The following is a 7822-nucleotide window of genomic DNA, read 5'->3' as shown; positions in this document are numbered from 1 at the left end:
TAATTGGGTTACTTTGTGATTGAGTACTTTGTGTTCCTTTTATATTTTGGATATTAGTCATGAAAAGTATGCAAACATTTCCCCCTCCTATTGGTTGCCTTGTCACTCTGAAGATTGTTTCCTTTACTAGGGAGAAGATGCTTAGTTTGATAAAATCCTAAATTTTTCCATTTTTGCTCTTGTTGCATATGCCTTTCAACTCTAATAAAAATCATCCCAGTGTCTGGAAGTCTTTCCCCATATTTTCATCTAGTAGTCCAATGGTGAATTAATTTCTGCCGTAAACAAGTGTTACTAATTTGTATCCTACGGTTTTATCAAATTTGTTTATTACCTCTAGCAATATTTGATGGAGTTATTAGAATTTTTTAAAGGAAATAATAGAAGTTGTGCTGCAAATACAGTTTTCTCAAACTTTATTTTATATCTTTGTCAAACCAGTGAATAAGAATGATACATTGCTATAGTTTTAATGATTTGTGACTATTTCAAAATTTATTCTATATGAATGAAATGGTCATCATTTCATTTGATTATTGTTCATAGCCCTTGCCTCCATTCCTGTTGAACTAGCTTCTTTTTGCTTTTAACTTGAACTCTTTATTTAGTGACCATTAAGCCATGGACTATAATGTAAATTCAAAACATGTTATCTCAAAAATTAACAAAGGAAGAAAGGGAGTGAGGGAAGGGAAGAACAGGAAAGGAAAGGAAATGCAAAAAGAAGAGGGAGGGAGGAAGAGAAGTATTATTATTATACCCTTAGAATTCTATCTATGAACAACATTGAATCTGTTCTCTGTATTAATAACATATTAGCATGAGACTTAACGAGAATTGTGTGGTGGTAATTACTATGCATTTGCTGTGAACCTGGGAATCAAATGGATTAATAAATCCCTTTAGAAAAGAATAGGGGCTGACACTGTGGTGTAGTAGGGTAGATCTCTGCCTACTGCCCCAGCAACCCATATGGGTACTTGTTCTTGTCCCGGATGCTCCTCTTCCAATCCAACTCCCAGCTTATGGCCAGGGAAAGCAGTGGATGATGGCCCAAGTGCTTCAGTCCCTGCAACTGTGTGGGAGACCCGGATGAACCCCTGGCACCTTGCTTTGTATTGGCTCAGCTCTGGCTGTTGCAGCCATTTGGGGAGTCAACCAGCAGATGGAAGACACCTCTCTCTTTCTCTCTCTCTCTCTCCCCCTCCCTCCCTCACTCCCTCAAATAAATAAATAAAATCTTTAAAGAAAAAAGAAATTATACTGTTCAGAATTGTTATTTCCAACCTTCTTTTAAGAAAAGTAAATGGAATATAGACAAAAAGGTTGGAAGGGTAGACAAATTATTTAGAATTCACAAACAAAAATTCAGTTGTCTTAGAACCTTAAACTTTGAGTTGGTTCTCATTTCCCAAGGAATTAGTCACTAATCTCCGGTTTTCAAGATCTAATCTAAGGCATACCTAAGATTTTTATAAATGACTCAGACAGTCATAAAAGTGAATGCAGCCTTTTTATTAAAGAGCATTTACCATGAAAAAATAGTGTCATTTACAAATAATTTGACTTTATCCTTTCATTTGTTCATTTTTATGCCTTTTATTTCTTCCTCTCACCTTATGGCTCTCATATCCGGTACAATATTGAATAACAGCAGCAAGAGTAGGTATCTTGTTTAGTTCTAGTTATTAGAGGAAAGGTTTTCTGATTTGCCCATTCAGTGTGATGTTAGATTTTGGCTTGTTATGTATTGCTTATGTTATGTTGAAGTATGATCCTTCTATGCATAATCTGTTCAATGTTTCAGCTAAGAATGGATGTTCAATTTTATTGAGTGCCTCTTTCAGGCATTCTTAGGATTTTTGTTCTTCATTCTATTGATGTGATGGTTCCATGTTAATTGATTTAGATATCTTCAAACATTCCTGTTTTCCTGAATTAATGTTTGCTGAATTAATGTTTTCCTGAATTCCAGTTGCTCAGGGTGAATGACCTTTTGATCTTTTTGATGTACTGGACTTTATTTGCTACTTTTTTGTAGAGAATTTTTCATCTGTGTTCTTTGGGTTTTAGGTCTATATTTTTCTTTGTCTTATGCTTGTTTAGATTTGGTATCAGGATAAGACTGGTTTTGTAGAATGAGTTTAGAAGAGATTCCTCCATTTTCTCAGAATAGTTTAAGAATTGGCTTTAGTTCCATAGAAGTTCGGTGAAATTCAGCAGTGAAGCCATCCAATTCTGAGCCTTTGTTTCTTGGGAGACTTTTATGACTGACTCGTCCTATTGCTCATTAGTGATCTGATGAAGTTTACTCTTTTTCTGCAGTTCAATTTTTAAGATTTTTGTATGTTTGTAGTAACAGTTCTACTATCTCCTCTTTTACCTCTGATTTTGTTAGTCTTTTTTGTTTACTGATTATTGTAGCTAAAGATGTGTCAAGCTTGTTTTCTCAGATACCAACTATTCTTTTTATTTACTTTTTGTAATTTTTAGCTTGTATTTCATTTATTTCCCTTTTCTTAAAGATTTATTTATTTATTTCAAAGGCAGAGGCAGAGAGAGAGAGAAAGTCTTCCATCCACTGATTCATACCTCAAATGGCTGCAATGGCCGGAGCTGTGCTGATCCAAAGCCAGGAACCAGGAGCTTCTTCTGAGTCTCTCACATGGGTGCAGGGGTCAAGGAACTTGGGCCATATTCTGCTGCTTTCCCAGGTTATAGTAAAGAGCTAGAGCAGCAATGGAACAGCCAGGACTTGAATCGGCTCCCATATGGAATGTTGGCACTGCAGGTGGTGGCTTTACCTACTACACCACAGTGCTGGCCCCATATTTCACTTATCTCTATGCTAATCTTTATGATTTCTTATATTAATTTGGGTTTTGGTTTGCTTTTACTTTTTTCCCTTTTTTGGTGATTTTATTTTATTGATTGATTTAAATTTTATTTAAGGAATGCGAACCATGCATTCCATATAAAAATTAGGAATACAGTGATTCTTCCCACTCTACTCTCCCTCCCACCCTTCTTCCTCCCACTCCAATTTTCAATTAACTTTATACTCAAAAGATTAACTCTACACTAAGTAGAGTTCAACAAATAGTTTTAAGATAAAAAAAAAAAACAACACTTCAACAGTAGAGTCAAGGAGTGTTAAAATCATTGCATCTCAAAATGTCAATTTCACTTCTGTAAATTACCTTTTAGATACTTTGTTACCACAAATCAGTGCGAACACATGCCATTTGTCTTTTTTGGAACTGCCTTATTTCATTAATTATAATTTTTTCCAGTTGTATCCATTTTGTTGCAAATGACAGGATTTCATTTGTTTTACAACTGAGTAGTACTCCATAGTGTATATATACCATAATTTCTGTATCCACTCAACAGTTGATGGACAACTGGGTTCATTCCATATCTTAGCTATTGTGAACTGTGCTGCAATGAACATTGGGATACAGATAACTCTTTCATGTACTGATTTCTTTTCCCTTGGGTAAATTCTCAGGAGGGGGATGGCTAGGTCATATGGTAGGTCTGTCTTCAGATTTCTGAGATATCTCCATACTGTCTTCCACAGTGGCTGCACCATTTCACAATCCCACCAACAGTGGGATTAGGTTGCCTTTTCCCCCACATCCTAGTCAGCATTTGTTGTTTGTTAATTTTTGTATGTTGAGTATTTCTAACTGGGGTGAAGTGAAACTCATTGTGGTTTTTTATTTGCATTTCCCTGATGGCTAGTGATCCTGAACATTTTTTCAAGTGTCTGTTAGCTATTTGAATTTCCTCTCTTGAAAAATGCTTGTTCATATCCTTTGACCATTTCTTAACTAGATTGTTTATTTTGTTGTCATTGACTTTCTTGAGTCATTTATAGATTCTGGATATTAATCCCTTACCAGTTCCATAGTTTGCAAATATTTTCTCCTGTTCTACTGGTTACCTCTTCACTTTGCTGAGTGTTTCTTTTGCCATGCAATAGCTTCTCAGCTTGATGCAATCCCATTTGTCAATTTTGGATTTGATTCCCTGTGCTTCTAGGGTCTTCTCCAATAACTCTTTGCTATTACCAGTGTCTTGGAGGGTTTCTTCAACATTCTCTATTAATTTGATGGCATTATATCATAGAGTAAGTCTTTGATCCATTTTGAGTGTATTTTTGGGTAAGATAGGGGTCTTGTTTGTCTTGTTTCATACTTCTGCAAGCAGAGATCCAGTTTTCTCAACACTATGAAGAGACTATCCTTGCTCCAGGGATTGATTTTAGCTCCTTTGTCAAGGATTAATTAGTTGTAGATGTGTGGAATAATTTCTGGAGTTTCTTTTCTGTTCCATTGGTCTACACATCTGTTTATTTTTTTTCAGTAGCAGGCTATATTGATTATTACTGACCTGTAGTAGGTCTCAGGTATGGTAGTTTGATGTCTCTGGCTTTATTTTTGTTGTATAAGATTGCTTTAGCTTTTTGGGGTGTCCTGTATTTCTATATAAATTTTAGAATTTTTCTAGATTTGAAAAGAATGTCCTTGGTATTTTGATTGGGATCACATTGAATCTGTACATTGCTTTTGGCAGTATGGACATTTGGATGATATCAATTCTTCCAATCCAGGAATATAGAAGATTTTTCCATTTTTTTGTGTCTCCTCCTATTTCTTTAATGTTTTAAAATTTTAATCTTAGACATATTTGACATCCATTTATCCCGAGCTATTTAATTATTTTTGTATTTATTGTGAATGAGATTGATCTTAGAAGTGCTTTCCCAGCCATGGTATTGTCTGGGTACACAAAGGGTATTGATTTTTTGTGTTAATTATATATTCTGCCACGTTACCAAACCCTTTTATGAGTCCCAATAGTCTTGGTGAAATCTTTCAGATTCCCTATATATAAAATTATGTCATCTGCAAGTAGGGATAGTTTGACTTCCTCCCTCTCAATTTGAATCCCTTTGGTTTATTTTTCTTGCTTTGTGGCTTTGGCTAAAATTTCCAGGACTGTATGGAATAGCAGTGTTGAGAATGGGCATCTTTGTCTGCTTCTGGAACCTAGTGGGAACACTTCCAACTTTTCCCCAGCTGTGTGTGCTAGCTGTGTGTTTGTCATAAATTGCTTTAATTTTGTCAAGGAATGTTCCTTCTATACCCAATTTGCTTAAGGTTTTCATCAAGAAAGGGTGTTGTATATTTTCAAAGGCTTTCTCTGCATCTATTGAGATAACCACATGGTTCTTGTTCTTGAGATTCTAAAGTGATGTATCATATTGATTGATTTGCGAATATTGAACCATCCCTGCATATCGGGAATAAATCCCACTTGGACTAGGTGAATGATTTCTGGTGTGTTATTGGATTTTTTAAGCTTAATTATTCTTTGAGATGCTTCATGAAGCTTTTCACATGAAACTTACTTTTTTGCAAGTACTTATTTCTATAAACTTCTCCCCATGCTACTTTTACTGTTGCACATCCATTTTGTATGCTGTTTCTATTTTCACTTTATTCAGTAAATTTTAAAATTTTTGATTTCTAAAATTACCCATTGTTCATTCAAAAGTATATTTTACATCTATGTGTTCACATAATCCATCCAGTTTCTTTTGTTGGTTTTCATCATATTTGCATTTGCCAAAACCCATGTAATCATCTTATTTATGGTCTATCCTACAGAATATTCCATGTGGTGGTAGAAATATGTATTCTGTACCTGTTGGATATTCTGTAAATATCTGTTACATTCATTTAGTCTATAGTGTAGGTGAACTCTGATGCTTCCCCATTGATATTTTGCCTGGGTTATCTGCCCATTCATGAAAGTCCAGTGTTGAAATCACCTACTACCATATATAGATAAAACATATAATAATTTAGCTAAAGCCAAATCTTCATTCTTTGAATCTAATAATGTAATATTTGTTTTCATATAATTAAGTGTTCTGGCATTAGGTGTATTTACATTTAGAATTCTATTTTCTTACCGAATCAACCCTAGGGTTATTGTATATAGTGAACTTATTTGTCTCTGCTTATATTATTTTTCTTAGTCTTTTTTATCTGATATCAATGCAACTACTCCTGCTCACTTCCTGTTTCCACTTGTGTGGAGTATATTTTGCAAATATTTTCACAATCAGACTTTTGTGTCTCTACTGGTTAAGTGAGTTTCTTTTTTTGTGTGTGTGAAAATTAAAAAACCTTTTATTGGATGTCCAACACAGGTAATGAGATAATATGCAAACTTCTGGAAGAATATTCCAGAAATGTTTTTCCTTTGATTAGAAAGCACTATATTCATTTAAATTGCCTCCTTACATTACACTTGGCTAAGCTGAAGCAGAGCTACTAGGCCAGGCAGCTTCTTGAGGCCAAACCACACGTGACACAAGAGTACAGTAAACTTGACATCAGGGTTGAAATATTACACTGTTAATTTCTCTTCACTTTGAAGTTGTTATTGATACTTGAACACTTTTTCTGTAATTTAAAATTTTTTCTTCTATATATTTTGGATATTTTCTCCCTCTTTTGTATTAACAGGATTTAATTTTTCCCTCTTTCTCTTTTTAATATCTGCTCTTCTGGTACATTTTAAAACTTGTTTCATGATGTACTTACCATCAATTTTGCTTCTGAATGTGGGAGTTTCTAAGCATCTTTTCTAAGGATAATCCAATGCTTACGAATTTAGTTAGTAAAAATGCTCCATAGGGACATAATTTTGTCAGTCCTAACCTATCAGAATTGAACAAATTAATAATTAAATAATGTGAGAAAAGTTTAGGCATCCTACCGCCTAGAATTTATAACATCTTTCTCCCATGGTGCAAAAGTCTGCATTGTAGGAAATGAATCTAAGTTTGCTGTATGAACTCATGGCTTTATTACAGATCCAGATAAATAGGAAATACATATGGGGATATGTGCTGATTTTTAACATTTGCAACTACCAGTCTTCTCTACTGAGTGGACTTGAAAGCAAAGGTCCAGAGTCTATGAGCACATCTACAGTCCAGGTCTTGATTTCTGATCATCATTTGTAATAAAAGGAAACTGAGCAGGGCTCCTACAGAAATCACTGATTCTATAGCTGGGGTAGAAAAATACAAGATCAACCTCTAATACCCTAATTGTACAAAATAAGCAAGGAAATACTGAAAAAGGAGGTGGTATATCAAAAGAAAAAATGAGACAAGAGAAAATACAACGTAATTATTAAAATGGGAACTATTTATTAACAAAACAATCAGATAGTATAAGAATGTAATCTATAAACATCTATATAAATGTATAATATTATTACTAACAAAATTGTAATACATCATGTAGCTATGATATATAAAATGGACATCCAAATATGAATGAATTATTTAATAAAAAATACAGCTCTCTTTTGAAGTAAAATTTAAACTAACATGTAGGAAGAATAGTATTACTACTAGACAAACAACACAATTGTTGCACAAAAGTCCCATAAATGGCCACTTATTAGGCATACATTTGAGAATAAATAAGTTATGTAAAATCTCAAAACACCTCCAAGGTATTTGTTAAGTCAGATGTAAGGACAGTAATTTTATAGTGGAGAACAAGGAAGATAACAACTAGTCCATGTGATCAAGGTCATACATATCAACCATATGAACCTCTTGACATGTGTCATATTATTTTGTGACATTATTACCAAAAATACATAATCTCCTTCCATTAGTGAGAAAATGCCAAGTTGAAGGACATTTTACAAATTAAATATAATGTCATGAAAACCTGGAGAAGACTGAGGAAACAGAGCAGAAGCAAAATGGCTACTAGGCAAT

Source organism: Oryctolagus cuniculus, chromosome 14 (assembly GCF_964237555.1).
Source record: "Oryctolagus cuniculus chromosome 14, mOryCun1.1, whole genome shotgun sequence".
NCBI lineage: Eukaryota > Metazoa > Chordata > Mammalia > Lagomorpha > Leporidae > Oryctolagus > Oryctolagus cuniculus.
The sequence above is the reverse complement of the archived record's forward strand: the minus strand, read 5'-3'. Positions refer to the sequence as shown.